This window comes from Lissotriton vulgaris, chromosome 5 (genome assembly GCF_964263255.1).
Source record: "Lissotriton vulgaris chromosome 5, aLisVul1.2, whole genome shotgun sequence".
Classification (NCBI taxonomy): Eukaryota; Metazoa; Chordata; class Amphibia; order Caudata; family Salamandridae; genus Lissotriton; species Lissotriton vulgaris.
Genome location: NC_141693.1, coordinates 458,346,382 through 458,364,817, shown reverse-complemented (window position 1 = coordinate 458,364,817; position 18,436 = coordinate 458,346,382). Strand labels below are relative to the sequence as shown.

The 18,436-nt window shown below is 50.1% G+C and overlaps 1 protein-coding gene across 2 annotated transcripts in view; it reads left to right on the top strand.

Annotated features, from left to right (window-relative positions):
* Positions 1-18,436, top strand: part of VPS13D (vacuolar protein sorting 13 homolog D) — a 2,754,556-nt gene that overhangs the window by 1,896,786 nt on the left and 839,334 nt on the right. The gene's annotated exons all lie outside the window — the stretch shown is intronic.

Sequence of the window (18,436 nt, the reverse complement as noted above, 5' to 3'; positions counted from 1 at the left end):
CCGTTGACGAAGGCGTCGACGACAATGAAGATACCGTTCACAGCAACACCGTCGATAAAGACGTGGACGACTATAAAGACACCGTCGACAGTGACACCGTCGATGAAACCATCGTCGACAGCCCTGTTGGAGCAGTCGACGACGATAATCCCGTCGACGACAAAGATCCAGAATGAACAGACTGTTGGCAATACATCGTCGACGATCTCTCTGTCGACGAGCCAGGTGTTGATGACTGATTCTGGGTTCCATTCCGCTTCGCAGGTCAAAATCTCAAAGAGGGCAATCACATCGGACTTAACATCTCCAAGCCGGGTGCAAAGTCTACCACCAGCTCATCTCCTACAAGATGACGAATCTGATGAGGAGGATATGCTCCAGGCAAACAGCCCTTCGGAGCTAGTAGTGAAATGTCAAAGCTCGGACAAGGAAGTAGTCCAGCAGCATTCAGTACAGGCGCACATTACACCCATGGTGTGTCTGCCAGCATCTCTAGTGACTGACTTAAGATTTGTGATTGAGGACTATAAACAAAGATTCTCGGAATCACCAGCTCCTCACCATCGCCACAACCTCGACCGCCACCCTTGGTTCTCCGGCAGGAGAGGGTGCACGTGTCTTCTAATCCATCATCTGATGAAGAAGGAGAGGAGGAACAACCAGAGGAGGGTGAAGTGCAGGATGACCAATCCATTCATGACGACTATGACGAATATGTCATTGATTCTCCAGCGTCTCCTGTGCCCGCTACATCAGACTCGCCACCTGTGGACATCGGTGGTTTCCACAATTTGGTTGAGAGAGCGGCAAAACGCTTCCACATGAAAATGGAATGTCAGGAACATGACTGTTTCCTATACGATTTTAAAGAACCGCTTAAAAAAGCAGCGAGATCAATTCCAATAATTGATTATGTATGGGAACAGGGTCTGCAGTTGATGCAAACTCCCGCCTCTTGCCAGTAGTTCCAAGGCTGGATAAGAAATACAAGGCACCACCGTCAGCAGCGGCCTGTCTCACAGGACACCCTAAACCTGATTCGGTAGTCACTCAGGCGGCACAAAAGAATTCTAGAAATCCCTCATCTCCTTTGACAGCGCTACCGGACAAGGAGGGGAGGAAGCTAGACAATATAGGAAAACGTTTTTCTACAATGTCAGCAATGACGGTGGAGGCAGCAAATACACTGGCGCTTCTAGCATGATACAATAGACAGCTATGGGCGGATATTGCACCGTATCTATCTGAGTTACCAGACACCTCAAAAGAGGAAGTACAATCTATCCTTTTGGAGAGTCCGACGTCAGCGTCTGAAATAATAGACTGCGCTATGGACGTAGCGATGACGGGGTTCCGGCAGCTGGCCGGGACACCCGTTTTACGAAGGCAAGGATGGCTCAAGGCAACTTCATTTAGACAGGAGGTACAGTCTAAAGTCCTAGATATGCCTTATGATGGCCAACATCTGTTTGGAGCTAAGATCGACGAAGCTTTACAAACTATTAAAAAAGACACGGACATGGCAAGAGCGCTGGGTACGCTCCAATATAAGAACCAGTCCTTTCGAGGCAACAGAGGACGAGGACAATGAGGTGGTTTTCAAAGCAGGGTAGAACCCAATATCAGAATCGCCAACAACAACAGGGCCGACAATCATCATACGGAAAGTCAACCTTTAGAGGCAAAAATCAAAGGAGGAACAATGGTGGACGCCAATGACCTATTCATCCAGCCAGTCCAACCCCCATCGACTTCTTTAAAGATTGGAGGAAAATTGACACATTTTCTCAGGAATTGGAAAAGAATAACCACGGACCGATGGGTCCTTCAATTGATTCAATGCGGCCATTCCATGGAATTCAAAATTATCCCTCCGACAACTCCTCCCCGCCCAATGCAACACAAAAACCTACGATTGCTTCTGCAAGAACTCTCAATTATGCTCAGGAAAGGAGCGATAGAGAGAGTACCATCGTCTCAGAAGGGGAAGGGATTTTACTCCCACTTCTTTCTCATTCAGAAGAAGGAAAAGAAATGGAGGCCCATTCTAGACCTCAGAGCGTTGAACAAGTTCTTAAAGAAGCAGTCGTTCCGCATGGTCACCATACAGGAGATCTTGAACCTCCTAGAGGAAGGGGATTTCATGACGTCACTGGACTTACAGGACGCATACTTTCATGTTCCAGTCCACAAAAATCACAAAAGATACCTGAGATTTGCAGTTGCGGGCAGGCACTTCCAATTCCGTGTCCTACCTTTTGGCCTCAAATCTGCGCCCCGCATCTTCACCAAGTGTCTCTCCCCGGTGGCAGCTTTCCTCAGGCAGCATGGTCACCAAGTCTTCCCATATTTGGATGACTGGCTGGTGAAGGAACCATCCTTTGCATGCGCCTCCAAATCCTCCAACGCCTGTCTCAATCTCTTCAGTCACTTGGGTCTTACAATCAACCAAGAAAAATCCACTTTTCAACCTTCTCGCATCATCACCTTTCTTGGAGCAACTCTGCAAAGGCGTATCCATCCCAGGAACGAAAACGCAGGCTCCTTTCTCTAGCCTCAACAGTAGCCTCGAAGAAAACATTGACAGTTCGTATCTTCAAATCCCTTTTGGGGATGATGTCGTCGTGCATCCTACTCATACCACATTGCCATCTACGGATGCGTCCCCTACAAGAGGCTTTGTCCAGGCAATGGACGCAATGCACAGGGTCGTTCGACGACCGCATAACTATTACAGTGCAAATCATCAAGGCATTGCAATGGTGGATGTCATCAAAAAACCTCTTGAAGGGACTAACATTCCTCCTTCCTGCAGCTCCTCATGTAATCACAACGGACTCTTCCTTGGAGGGTTGGGGAGCTGTCCTTCAAGAACTGCAGATAAGTGGCAAATGGTCAGAGCTGGAAAAACATCTCCACATCAACCTACTCGAGCTGAGGGCAGTGTTCCTGGCCCTACAGTCATTCTTGCCGAAGATCAATAACTCCCTAGTGCTCGTCAGGACCGACAACACTACGACGATGCACTATCTAAACAAACAGGGAGGGACGCGTTGGCAGACTCTCTCTTGCGAATCACAAAAGTTCTGGAATTGGCTCACTCTCCACAATGTAACATTAAGGGCGGAGTATGTCCCAGGCAAGGACAATGTTATTGCAGACGCGTTAAGCAGGCAGAGGACATTGTCGCACGAATGGGAACTGGACCAGGCAATCATTGACCAGATCTTTTCCAAGTGGGGATCGCCGCAAATCGATCTATTTGCGACCAGAAAGAACGCAAAATGCCCAAACTTCGTAAGCTGGCATCCCCAGTCAAAATCCCTAGGGAATGCATTTTCCATCACATGGCTCAACGTCTTTGCGTACGCATTTCCGCCATTCCCGATGCTTCCCAGGGTTCTCAGAAAGATGAAAGCGGAGCCTTGCACTCTAATTCTGATAGCCCCATTCTGGCCAAGACAACACTGGTTCACGGAGCTCCATCGTCTATCTCTAGAGACACCGATTCATCTTCGCCAGTATCCATCCCTGCTCACCATGAACAACAAGCAGGTTCAACATCCGGATCTGAAGTCTCTCAGGTTAGTCGCTTTGCTCCTGAGTACCGAGAATTCAGCAGTCTAAACATAACACAGGACTGTCGGGATATTCTATCCAAGGCGAGAGCGGATAGCACTAACAAGACGTATTCCCTGAAGTGGAAGCACTTTTGTGTATGGTGTGCAGACAGAGGAATTCAACCTTTTTCCTCATCTCCAGAACAAATCTTGCCCTATTTACTACATCTGGCACAGTCGGGCCTAGCCCACTCCTTCATTAAGGTGCACTTGGCAGCAATATCACATTTTAAAAGGACTTCAAAGGGTCCCTCTCTATGGTCTATCAGACTAATTAAACAGTTCCTGAAAGGACTATACAGATCTTTCCCGCCAGTACGGATGGCTCCACCAACATGGCATCTAAATGTGGATCTTAACCAACTTATGAAACATCCGTTTGAACACATACACAAGGCTGACCTAAAGTACATCTCGTGGAAAACAGCTCTCCTCCTAGCGCTTACATCTGCAAGGAGGGTCAGTGAAATGCAGGCATTTTCCATCCAGAATCCGTTTCTACAGTTTGAAGACGACAGGGTGATTTTAAGGACCAATCCTAAATTTATTCCTAAAGTCCCGTCGGACTTCCACTTGAACGAGCCTGTAATCCTAAGGTCATTCTTTCCAAACCCCAGCACTGCAGCTGAGAGGTCGCTGCATTCGTTAGACCTTGAAATTTTACATTGATAAGACCAAAACATTCAGGAAGTCTAATCAACTCTTCATAGCTTTCAGTAGACCTAGGGAAGGTCTACCGCTTACCAAATAGAGTATCTCCAGATAGATCTCTTCAGCGATTACTTTCTGTCATGACCAAGCTGGACAGCCATTACGGTCTAAAGTCAGAGCTCATTCTACAAGAGCTATGTCTACATCTATGGCACTCTTTGCTGGGGTGCCAGTCGTGGACATTTGCAGGGCGGCAACATGGAAGTCGCCGCATACCTTCACTAGGCATTACTACCTGGACACAGAGCTGATGAGGGATGCGGCAGTGGGACAAGCAGTATTACGCCATCTATTCCAGTAAGGTGAGCCTTCCTCCGTCCCTCCATCATTCTCTGATATGCACATTTCTATGTTGATGCTTATTGTTGACATTTATTGGTGGTTTATATTCTCATGATATGTATTATCTATTGACTTGCATATGCTGTACCATCAGAAATGTGCACTCTGCATTGCTTGCTACTCTGATTCAGGCATGTGAATCTATGGGAGACACCTATAATACTGGATAAGAAATGTGTTACTTACCTGTAACTGCAGGTATCCAGTATTGGTGTCTTTCATAGATTCACATGCAACCCTCCCGCCTTCCCGGAAAGGACTGACCTAACTCTCTCAGTGTCACGCCTACTTAGCTTAGTGCGTACGAAATTCTGAGGGACGGAGGCTCCTGCCAGGAAGGTTCTAGAGGAAGGTGACAGCTGATTGGCTCTTGTCTAGAGTTTAGTCCTTTTTACAAAAGGACATGGATATGTTACTAAGGTGAGGCCTTTAGGCCTACTATTCTCCTGAGGCGAAAAGCCGGGAGCTGCTTGATTTGATATTTTAAAACTGGTGTCCTGTCCTATATTGTGTTTTTAAACCTTGTACTGTGTGATTTTAAACTTTGTACCTTGTGTTTATTAACTGACACTCTGGCACTTTAAGGTGACGTGCAGCGGACCTAGCGCTGCCACGTGACACCCTCGACCGGCTCCACTCGCCGCTGGCCACGCCCACTTCTGGCCACGCCCCCTTCCCGCCCTATTAGTAGCGCTGAATACCGAGCGCTCAGCTAGATCCTGTCTCCTGAGGCGAAAAGCCGGGAGCTGCTTGATTTGATATTTTAAAACTGGTGTCCTGTCCTATATTGTGTTTTTAAACCTTGTACTGTGTGATTTTAAACTTTGTACCTTGTGTTTATTAACTGACACTCTGGCACTTTAAGGTGACGTGCAGCGGACCTAGCGCTGCCACGTGACACCCTCGACCGGCTCCACTCGCCGCTGGCCACGCCCACTTCTGGCCACGCCCCCTTCCCGCCCTATTAGTAGCGCTGAATACCGAGCGCTCAGTTAGATCCTGTCTCCTGAGGCGAAAAGCCGGGAGCTGCTTGATTTGATATTTTAAAACTGGTGTCCTGTCCTATATTGTGTTTTTAAACCTTGTACTGTGTGATTTTAAACTTTGTACCTTGTGTTTATTAACTGACACTCTGGCACTTTAAGGTGACGTGCAGCGGACCTAGCGCTGCCACGTGACACCCTCGACCGGCTCCACTCGCCGCTGGCCACGCCCACTTCTGGCCACGCCCCCTTCCCGCCCTATTAGTAGCGCTGAATACCGAGCGCTCAGCTAGATCCTGTCTCCTGAGGCGAAAAGCCGGGAGCTGCTTGATTTGATATTTTAAAACTGGTGTCCTGTCCTATATTGTGTTTTTAAACCTTGTACTGTGTGATTTTAAACTTTGTACCTTGTGTTTATTAACTGACACTCTGGCACTTTAAGGTGACGTGCAGCGGACCTAGCGCTGCCACGTGACACCCTCGACCGGCTCCACTCGCCGCTGGCCACGCCCACTTCTGGCCACGCCCCCTTCCCGCCCTATTAGTAGCGCTGAATACCGAGCGCTCAGTTAGATCCTGTCTCCTGAGGCGAAAAGCCGGGAGCTGCTTGATTTGATATTTTAAAACTGGTGTCCTGTCCTATATTGTGTTTTTAAACCTTGTACTGTGTGATTTTAAACTTTGTACCTTGTGTTTATTAACTGACACTCTGGCACTTTAAGGTGACGTGCAGCGGACCTAGCGCTGCCACGTGACACCCTCGACCGGCTCCACTCGCCGCTGGCCACGCCCACTTCTGGCCACGCCCCCTTCCCGCCCTAAACGGTCCACTATTTAAATGTGCATTTCTAGAACGTGCAGCGGACGTGCGCAGCGGGCGCGCCGTTTGCGCGCCGAAGGCGCGCCTAAGGCAAGCCCGTCTGCGCCCGTCCGCGACCAGATCGCGGCCGGGGCCAGACATGCTGCCGGTAGCGAAGAACAAGGTGGAAGGATAGCGTGGTCGGGTGAGGACCTCAAGGCGCTCGATCCCCCATCCAAATGCTGCCCCCATAATATTGACCCTTTGACCCTCGAACTCCCTCAGACCTGTAACAACTGTGGGATAGCTATTGGCAGTGATGCCTCTGTGATATCCCCTAAGCCCAAATCCCTACTTTTAACAAACCTAAGGGCGGGCCTTCTTAACTGTAGATCCTTAGCCAAACACGCAGATGATGTCTGGCTTTTACTTGAAGAGCAGGAATGGGATATATTGTTTCTAACTGAAACTTGGATCAAGGAGGACAATTCGACCTCCATTGCACTTGCAGTCCCTTCGGGATTTAAAATATGCCTCGCTAACCGCCCTGGGACAAAAAGAGGCGGCGGTGTAGCCATTATTTTTAAAGAGCATTTAGTTTTGACATCCTCTGCCCCTACTGCCATTCAAGGTATTGATGGCCTCCACTTTTGCTTCCAAGTGAGCCCTCAGCTGTCACTAGCAGGACTAGTGTTATACCGCCCACCGGTTGGTACAGACCCCTACCTTACGACTTTACTGGACACCATTGTCCAGAGTTCGCTTCTCCACCCTCTTTTTATTGTGGTAGGCGACTTCAATATCCACATGGACAAACCTGACTGTGCCATGGCAGAGCTGCTAAGATCCACGTTAAATATGGCCAGTCTCAGACTGATCAATGAGGGCCCTACTCATACAGGGGGCCACACTATTGATCTCATTTTTTCAAACATTGAGAATGTGCAGTCTGAGACACCTCTTCCTCTGACATGGTCAGATCATGCACTCGTTCCATTCACACTGAATATTGCGACTGATACCCCTGTCTCGAGTAAACGGTACTTCTTGAAGAGGCAGTGGAAAAAACTGACCCCTGATACTATGCGCCCTGTCCTTGCGCAAACCATCCCGTCCTTGACAAATAATTCCAATACGGATGCTATACTTCTTAATGAATGGATCAGAAAGATGGTTTCCTCTATTGCTCCAGCCTCCCGGGCCCTATCTAAAAGAGACTCTCCCTCAGCCCCCTGGTTCACGCAGGAACTTAGGAATGAGAAAGCAGTCTGTAAAAAACTGGAGAGACTCTGGAGAGTAAACTACGGTCCAGAAGAAAAAACCAGGTATAAGGAAGCCTCTAAACAATTCCGGAAAGCTATTAGGAAAAGCAAAAAGCGCTTCTATGCGGACTTAATTTTTCAGGCAGAACAGTCCAGCAAACAAGTTTTTAAAGTGGTACAGTCGTTTTTTAAGCCAAAATGTATTGAAAGAGAGGTTGTACCCACTGCTACGCTATGTGAGCAAATTTCTGAGTATTTTGAACAGAAAATTAAAAAGGTGTACGACTCTTTTGGTCCAATAACAAAAACAGTGAAGCAGGACATAGCGAATAAAGGCGAGCTAGAAGAGACTTTTACCCAGTTCATGCATATTCCACTGAATGAGGTAAGGCAAGAACTTAGCCGATGCAAATCCGGTTCCCCGGACGACCCCTGCCCAGCTAAACTTTGGAGTGTCATTGCAGACTCGGTAGCCCCGATACTTCAATGTATTTGGAATTCTTCAATTGCTTCGGGCATTTTCCCTGACGTCTGGAAGCATGCCACTCTCCTACCCCTAAAGAAGAAACCCAATGGGGACCCTGACGACCTGACGAATCTCCGCCCAATATCCCTATTAGCTGCCCCGGGAAAAATGATGGAAAAAATTATACAGCGACAATTGAGTAAATTTGTGGAAACCAACAACATCCTACATGAAACTCAATCGGGTTTCCGACCCGGTTTCAGTACGGAAACAGCGCTCATAGAGGTAGCCGAGTCAGTGAGGTGGTCGATGGATGCAGGAGACTCTGCAATGCTGGTACTCCTGGATCTATCGGCCGCCTTCGACACGGTGGACCACGCCAGCCTACTCAGTCGGCTCGCAGAGATAGGCATTCAGGACAGAGCACTAGGGTGGATAAACTCCTACCTATCGCGTAGAACGCAGAAGGTAACACTTGGGACGTTCTCTTCCACGCCCAAAATTCTTGGCTGTGGAGTCCCGCAGGGATCGGCCCTCAGCCCCCTTCTGTTCAACATCTACCTGGCTCCTCTTTTTACGTTAATTGCCAACTGGGGTGTCAAGGCAATCTCTTATGCCGATGACACCCAGTTGGTATTTCCGTACTCAGAGATGACACATGATTCTTTCTCAAATTTCAAAGGTTGTCTCCAGGATATAGCACACTGGATGAACACTAATAAATTAAAGTTGAATGCCAATAAAACCGAAGTCATCTTCTTCAGCAAGGGTCCCCTCCCCGCCCATGAGCTCTGGTGGCCTACGGAGATGGGCCCACCCCCCTCACCAAGTCACTCGGCAAAAAATCTTGGAGTGAGATGGGATGATAACATGTCCTTTTCATCCCATGTCCAACAAGTGGCCGGATGCTGTCTCAGCAAGCTGAGAAACCTCCGAAAAATCCTAAGGCTCCTACCGGAGAGTTGTAGAAAAACGGTTGTTCACGCGACTGTCACCTCACGGCTGGATTATGCCAATGGTTTATACCTGGGCCTACCAAAATACCTGACTCATAGGCTTCAGGTAGTTCAAAATGCGGCTGCGAGACTGTTACTGCGAATCCCTTTCAAGCAGTCAGTCTCTCCGCATCTTCGAACCTTGCATTGGCTACCAGTAGCCAACAGGATAAAATTCAAAGCTCTGACACTTGCGTTCAGATCTCTGTATGGCTCCTGCCCACAATACCTGAAAAACCGCCTTCCTAGATACTTTCAAAGCCGTGCACTACGATCCAATGACCGTGTCCAACTGGTCATCCCGCGGGCAAAGAAGGCCCGGCTAGGCGGTCGGACCTTTTCAGCCAACGTCGCCGCTCTGTGGAACTCCTTGCCACAAGTTATTCAACAGGCCCCCTCCGAACCCTGCTTTAGGAAATTACTAAAGACCTGGCTTTTCTCCCAGCCACGATAGCTCCCATTTTTTTGTATGCCTATGGTTATCAGTGATCTACTAGCGCCGGGACACCTCCTCGCGAGGTAGCTGTTTGCGCTGTATAAAATCCAGTATTATTATTATTATTCTCTATGTATGTCTATAGGACATTACTTTTCTATGTACCGGAGACTCCCGTCTCGACGACGGGGAATGATTCATGCATGTGAATCTATGAAAGACACCAATACTGGATAACTGCAGTTACAGATAAGTAATGCATTTCTTAACAACGCCTGCTTATTGGCCCGTTACTCCCACACGGTGTGGGATTCGTAGCCAAGGTCTTGCCTCAGTGTTCTGAGGAGGTCCAGGCTGTCCTTTCCCGAGCAGTTGCAGAAGGCAAGTATGCGGCGAAGTTTGCCATCAGGTGTGGTCTGGACTCCGCTGATTTGTTGGGCAGTGGCGTTGTGGCACCATGCCTGTTGCGGTCAATCGGGTTCTCGCCGGATGTCCAGGGCTCGCTCATGGACATGCCCTTTGATGGCTCCCGCCTCTTTGGCGACAAGGCTGACAATGACCTGGAACGCTTTAAAGACACGCAGGCCACGGCCAAGTCTTTGGGTCTTTCACGAAGAGCCCTGCCACGTCTGGGTTTCGTTCCTTTAGTGGCCAGGGTAAGAGCACTCAAGCACGCTCCTCCACTAAGCCTGTGCAGACCCAACCTCAGCGCGGACGTGGCTTCCGCAGGGCCGGGTCTGGTAACCAGTGAGCAGGTCGGTCCACTTCCAACCCCGCTGCTTCCGCCTCTAAACCTTCCTAATCCGAGCTTCAGGGAGCACCCCACGCCGGTGGATGGCAGGGTCCAACATCACCTCCACCACTGGCGCGAAATTACATCGGACAAGTGGGTGCTACAGATAATCTGCCAAGGTTACTCGCTCCCCTTTTTGCCCTCCCCTCCAGCCATGCCACCTCGGTACCACCGGCTGTCGAGGGATCATTTAGCTCTTCTCCGTCAGGAAGTCACGACCCTCCTGGCCAAGGGGGCCATTGAGTGCATTCCTGGTCAGGAAGTGGGGAGTGGTTGTTATTCCCACTACTTCCTGGTCCCCAAGAAGGACAAGGGGGGCCCGCGCCCCATCTTGGACCACCGGGACGTCAGTCGCTTCCTTCGGAAGGAAAAGTTCAAGATGTTGACCCTAGCTAAGGTCTTGGCTGCCCTCGACCCTGGAGACTGGATGGTAGCTTTGGACTTGTAGGACTCTTATTTTCACATTCCCATCCTGCTGGCACACCGGCGTTACCTGCGGTTCACGGTGGGCCAAGAGCATTTTCAGTTTGCCGTGCTCCCCTTCGGCCTTACCCCTGCCCTCGGGTGTTCACGAAGGTGATGGCGCGTGATGGCGGTGGTCGCAGCTCATCTGCGCAGGTCAGGGGTGTCAGTCTTCCCCTACCTCGACGACTGGCTGTTGAAGGTGGGCTCACTCCAGGCAGTCGTCACCCATCTCCAGAGTACAGCCCACCTCCTGCATTTGCTGGGGTTCTCCATCAACGTGCCTAAGTCGCACCTGAGTCCCTCTCAGAGGCTCCCTGTCTTCGCAGCAGTTCTGGATTCAACACTGTATCGGGTTTTCCTCCCGAGCAGCGAGTCCCGGATATTCAGGCTATGATTCCGCTCTTTCAGCCTCTATCCCGGGTTTCAGTCAGGATGACTCTACAGCTTCTGGACCTGATGGCCTCCTGCATTCTGCTGGTGACACATGCAAGGTGGCATTAGCTGGCTCCGCAGTGGGACCTGAAGTTCCATTGGGCACAGCATCAGGGCAACCTGTCAGATCACGTCCAGATCTCGGATGGCGCTGCACGACAGTTGCAGTGGTGGCTCACGAATCGCTATTGGGTCTGTGGCAGATCCCTCTCCCTTCCCCAACCGGAGCACACAGTAGTGACAGATGCGTCCCTCCTGGGATGGAGAGGCCACATGGGAGAGGCGGAGATCAGAGGCCTCTGGTCTCCGGCAGAGTACCGGCTCAATATCAACCTTCTGGAGTTGCGGGCGATCCGGCTTTCACTGAAGGCATTCCTTCCCTCTGTCCGGGGTAGTGTGGTGCAGGTGTTCACGGACAACACCACCACCATGTGTTATTGCAACAAGCAGGGCGGGGTGTGTAGGAGAGTAGGGTCTGCAATCCTATGATCACCCAGATTTTTTGCTTTTGTTTCACTGGTTTACGACTTTCTCTGGCTGTGGGCCTGCTAATCAGACCCACAGCCTGGCTGTTCTCTCTCTAAATTACAACATGTACCCTAGGTGCATTTACCAATTGGTACTGGGCCACCTTATCAGACCCTGTAACTCAGGGCATAGGTGTACCCAGGGCTGCCAGGGGCTGCAGCATGTATTATGCCACCCCTGGCTGGCCTCCTAAATTTGACACAACTGGCTGCATGACAGCTGGGGCAAAGTCGTGTAATCACCCTTTGCTGTAGGTGTAGTATACCTATACCTAACCCTAAAAATGGACACACAGATTCCTATCAGTCACTCCTATGGCAGGCCTTGACAATCCTGAAGGCAGAGTGCTTGGAATCGTGTGAGATGGTGCTCTGGCATGAGCTGAGCCTGTCTGCAGCTTGCGGAACCAAGTCCTAATAGCTGTTCCATGATATTGCATACCATATACTCTTAAGTGCATTATAATCCTCGCGGTTAAATGCTATCTTTGGTATTGCTTTATCAAAACATGTCGAGTAAGGTGTCATACGAATTGGAATACTAACCCCTCGCCAATTATGGCGACGGGGTTAGCATTCCACCCTTCTAGAGGGACACGACATGTATGTAACTGTGAACCCCGGTTAAAGTTAAGCAAAGCCTCAGCTCCACAAAATGGATGCTGCCACCACAGACACGAGTCTGACCCCCTGCAGCTGGGAGTCCTTCCAGCGAGGGGAGCCTGGACAAAGGGTTTCCTGTCAGGGGCGGTGCTAGCACCGTCCCAGACATGGTTTTGTGTATCCTGGGTAGGCAGGGCTTTTCAGGAAGGTGACTGCTGAGTGGCACCCCGGTGCTCACTACGCATAGGCCGGTCAGAACCAGTTCCAGGGGCACACCAGCCCCTGGCCTGGGGAAAGTCCGGCACGGCAGAGGGGTGTAACCACCCCCCTCCTAGTCCCACCCATAGGCAGGACCTAGTCACCGGGTCAGCCCCCTTTTTTAGTATAAAGATGGGAGCGGGCCCCCTGTTCAAATTAGATCATCTTTGGAATCAAGACACGACTTTCTTCGAAAGGACATCAAGATTTCTTCTTCAAGATTCTCCCTTGTGGCTAAGGAGTAGTCACCCTGCATCAAGCGGGCACCATCCTAAGAAACACTGCGGTCTGCTGCAAGTCCTTCTTCACGAATCCGACGACCCAGCTCGACGAGACCCGGCTTCCCTGGCACCTCTGACCTCTACTCACCTCTACAGCCAAGCTGAGAACTGTGAGTGCGACGAGACCTCGAGGGACCGACAATCGCCAAGACTGCACGACTTCTTTGCAACAAGCCCACCGTGTGCTCCACTGGTGAGTGCTTTGGGGTCCGAGAAGCCCCAACCCTGAGCAGCTCCAGCACCGAAGATCAGCCCTCCAGCATCTCCACGATCTGCGTGGGGCCCTTCTGCTTTTGCGTGCTCACTGCGCTGTGTGGCTACTAGCCGGCTGGCTTGTGGCCTTCTTCACGACGCCCGAGGACATCACTGCTGCTGGTCTGGTTGCTCCAGACTGGCCCTTGCTTCCTTCTTCAAGAGAGGCACCCCGGACCCTCCTGGTCCACTCCAGACGCCATTTTGAGTCCACCGCGTGGGCTTGAATTTGCCAAGGCTTTGTTGCCCAATCCTGGGTCCAGCGACGCCGACAGCTTCAATCTTCGTGGGACAGCTCGCTCCTCCATCCTGGTCGCCGACAACGCCTCCTGGTCCGTGAGATCTGCGAGCACTGCGTCACCCACTCACCTAGTCGAGGTGACTACCATCCGGTGCCCTCCTGGTGCCACCTGACTACTGGCTAGTAGTCACGAACTTGGTCCCCTCTGCTTTCAGGTGTCATCTTCCTTCGATCCAGGCTTGGATCCATCGAACTTTCTTCACTGGTCGCCTGCCAGCAACTTCTTTCTTCCAGGCTCCTGGTCCGTCTACGAGGATTCCCGACGCCTTTTGAGACTTATGCAGCTGCAGCCCCTGGGCTAGGTAACTTCGGCATTTCGGTGCCCCAGCATAGCCTCACTATCCAAGGGTCAGAATCCACTTTCGTTTTCCTCCCACCAGGTCGGGTTCGCCCGAGAACACTAACTTTGTCTTTACTAGCTACCATAGACTTTGTCCCGCATCACGCGTGAGAGTGCACACTCTGCACCCGAGTCCCCTGGGTCTCCTAGAAGTAATCTGAAGATTCTATAGTCAAGATCTAGCGATTCCAAAGCCTATTAGTACTGTACTTACCTGCTAGTAATTTCGCATTCCACTTTCAGAGTATATGGTTTTCCGTGCCCCTCGGGCATTTGTATATACTGTGCTAACTTAAGTATTTTCGTAAGAGTTTTGTTTTGTGCTTAGTACCCTGTCCTCATAAAGAGTACAGGGCTGTTGTGATTCTTAATAAATATCTTGTTTATTTTCATAACACTTGTGTGGTGTCCTTTCACTTGGTGTTCAAGGGGTATATGTGTGGTATAACAGCTGGCTTAACACGCCCTCTCGAGTCTTTAGCCTTAGACTGCTCGTATCCACGCTACTAGGATAGCTGGTCTATAAGGTTGACTTACAACCAATCATCAATAAGGGTTGGTGGACTGATACATAGTGTTCACTGGAATAGTGAGCACTGCATATCAGGCCACCTTCTCACATTGGTGAGCAGCGGTTGGGATTTGAGCCTGCTGTTGTTTTACCACACGTATCCTAAGAATATCTTGTTGAAAGATCACATAAGTACTTCAGGTACATATAACTAAGCTTAGAATACTCTGAGTTCTACTGAACCAGCTGTTGCAGCTCCTCAAGGCTTAGCACACCTTGGCTGCAACTCTTAGCAAGGGATCAGTAGGCAAACACATAGTGTAGGTAGGTGCATCACTTACACCACACTAGAAACAGTATGTCAGACAAAGGAGGAAACTCTGAGTCTCCCCTTGTGTCAGTGGACCCTCCACAGGTCCTCCCTTCCAGATATACTGTGCTTAGCTTCCATGAGTTACGACAAGTGTGTACCTCTAGGAAGATTAAGCAGGGGTCTAACCCCACAACTTCCTTTCTGATTGGTCTCTTAGAGACTTATGATGCCAGAAAAGCTGAGAAACTTCTTAGCTCTTCTAATCCAGATGGAGGTATGCCTCCCCTTGAGGGAACCAGAGGAGACCCTGACCTAATCCATCTCTCAGCTGAGACTGAAGAGGGGGAGGAGGATGAGGATCCCTCTGGGGATGAGGCAGACAAGGGACAGGTAGAAGTCAGCAGACTAACCAGGTCCAACTTAAGCAGACATGAGATGAGTACTGGGGGACCCCTGGGGCCACTCTCAGGTCAGCTTAACATTGGGAATGGACGAGCTAGGTCTCTATCCAGAGGCTCTGGCAGATCCCTTCAAACCAATGGCTCTCAACACTCCTCTCAGAAGGGGATGACATCCCCTCAGAGGAGAGTGTATGAAGCTAAAGAAAGGGCAGCCAATCTGAGGATTGAAAGGGAAGAACTTGCCCTGGCCAAAGAGAGGCTTGCCTTTGCTAGAGAGCAACAGTTAAGTGGGGTAGTCCCCACTGGTGGCAGCATTGTACCTAGCAATAGGGAAAAGAGTTTTGATACAAAACACCTGGGTAAGATAGTGCCCCCCTTTAAACAAGGGGATGACATCCACAAATGGATTACTGCTCTGGAGAGGGCCTGCACTGTGCAAGGTGTTCCCCAGAGTCAGTGGGCAGCTATCTTGTGGCTCTCCTTTGAAGGTAAAGGTAGAGATAAGCTCCTCACTACAAGAGTGGAGGATGCTAACAATTACCAAGTCTTGAAAAATACATTGGTTGATGGGTTTGGCCTAACCACTGAGCAGTACAGGGTGCTGTTCAGGGATACCCAGAAAACTCAGTCTCAAGATTGGTCTGACTTTGTAGATTGTGCCACTAAGGCTTTTGAGGGCTGGTTGCTGGGCAGTAAGGTTACTGATTACAAAGGATTGTATAATTTGATGATGAGAGAACAAATTTTAAACAATTGTCAGAACCAGTTGTTGCATCAGCATCTTGTTGACTCAGATCTGACCTCTCCCCAAGAATTGGGAAAGAAGGCAGACAGATGGGTTAGAACAAGAGTTAAACAGAACCAGGGCCAGAATCAAGGTGGTCAGAAGAAAGCAGACCAGAAGGGTAAAGATTCTAAGGGGGAACACAATGACCAGAAGTCTTCGACAGGTCCCCAACAACCCAAAGAGGGTGGGGGTCAGGCTCCCCAAAAGAAGAAAGAAGGCCAATCTAAGAGGTGGTGCCAATACTGCAAAAGTAAAACTCACTGGTTTAGTGAGTGCACCAAGAAAGGAGGAGGGCAGACTCCTGCCACTGCAGCTCCTAAGGCACCTGTGCCCCCTAGTACAGTCAGCAGTGGTAGTGCACCTCCCAAGGGGTTAGTAGGGTTAACCCTGGGTTCTGAGGGGAGTGACAACTTAGTTGGCACCCTCACTCAGGCTGTCCTTGTTTGTACAGGTGGATATGTCCCCTGATATAAGTCCCAATACTTTGGGCAAATACAGACAGATACCTTTCATTAATGGAAAAATGGCTCAGGCCTATAGGGACACTTGTGCCAGTGTCACAATGGTGACACCTAACTTTGTGGACCCTGGACAGATCATGCCAGGTACAGAATTCCTGGTGACCAATCACAGTATGGCAATTGTAGGTTTCTCCTGGGGAGGGGTAACTGGCCAAAAGAAGGTTGTAGTTAGTTCAGACCTCCCAGTGGATTGTTTGTTGGGCAATGATTTGGAGTCATCATAATGGTCAGAAGTGGAGCAGAGGACTCACATGGAAATGTTAGGCTTGCCAGCACATGTGTTTGCTGTGACCAGGTCACAGGTCAGGAAATGCCCCACTGAACAGGTGCTGGATCCTGGAACAATGGACCAGACACCTTCCAAGAAAAAGAGCAGTAGGGTTAAGGCTGTGCCTTCCCCCTTGCCCCAGGTTGTGGATCAAGTCTCAGAGGAGGCTGACCTACAGGAATTGAGGGAAACTGAGCCTAGAGAGTTTGAACTTGATCAAGTTGAATTCTTGGGTTCAGGGGGACCCTCAAGGGAAGACCTGGGGAAGGACCAGTTAGACTGCCCTTCTCTTGAACCCCTCAGACAGCAGGCTGCTGCTGAGGCTGCTGGGAACGCCACAGGTACCCACAAGGTATACTGGGAAGATGGACTCCTGTACACTGAGTCAAGAGACCCCAAGCCTGGCATGACCAGGAGGCTGGTTGTACCCTTGTCTCAGAGAGGTTTCCTCCTTACCTTGGCCCATGAGATTCCCTTAGCAGGTCACTTAGGCCAGACAAAGACTTGGGACAGGCTTGTCTCACACTTTCACTGGCCTCACATGAATGAGGATACCAAGGAGTTTTGTCGCTCCTGTGTCACTTGCCAAGCCAGTGGTAAGTCAGGTGGCACAACAAAGGCCCCCTTATACCAATGCCTGTGGTGGGGGTGCCCTTTGAATGAGTGGGGATTGACATTGTTGGTCCAATGGAACCCCAGACAGCATCAGGGCACAAGTTTATACTGGTGGTAGTGGATCATGCCACCAAGTATCCTGAAGCTATTCCACTTAGGACCACTACAGCACCTGTAGTGGCAAGGGCCCTAGTTGGAGTGTTCTCCAGAGTGGGCTTCCCTAAGGAGGTTGTCTCTGACAGAGGTGCAAACTTCATGTCAAGCTACTTAACTGCTATGTGGAAGGAATGTGGTGTCAACTACAAGTTCACTACACCCTATCATCCACAATGCAATGGGCTTGTTGAAAGGTTCAACAGGACCCTAAAAGGGATGATTCATGGACTACCTGAAAAGCTCAGGCGTAGATGGGATGTCCTGATTCCCTGCCTTCTGTTTGCTTACAGAGAGGTCCCACAAAAGGGGGTTGGCTACAGCCCTTTTGAACTTTTGTATGGGCATCCTGTGAGAGGCCCCCTGTGTTTGGTGAAGGAAGGATGGGAGAGACCTCTCAAAAAGCCTGCAACCAACATAGTGGACTATGTACTTGGTCTCCGCTCCAGGATGGCTGAGTATATGGAGAAGGCATCTGAAAACCTTAAGGCCAGTCAAGAACTTCAAAAAGCTTGGCATGACCAAAAGGCTGTCCTGACTGTTTATCAGCCTGGACAGAAGGTGTGGGTGTTGGAGGCAGTGGCCCCAGCAGCACTCAAAGACAAATGGTCTGGGCCCCACACAATTCTTGAGCAAAAGGGAGAGGTCACCTACCTGGAGGACCTTGGAACTCCCAGGAGTCCCCACAGGGTACTCCATGTCAACAGGCTCAAAGCATATGTCGACAGGAAGGACATGAGCTTGCTCATGGCCATAGATGAGGGACAGGAGGAAGAGAGTGACCCTCTCCCAGACCTGCTCACTCAGAATCCTGATGATGGGTCAGTAGATGGTGTTGTCTTTTGTGGCAGCCTCTCTGAGCATCAGCAGAAAGACTGTAAACAGGTTCTTCAGTCTTTCAGACATATGTTCTCTCTGACACCCAGTCAGACCAATTGGTGCACCCATGAGGTTGACACTGGTGACAGCCTGCCAGTCAAGAGTAAAATCTACAGACAGCC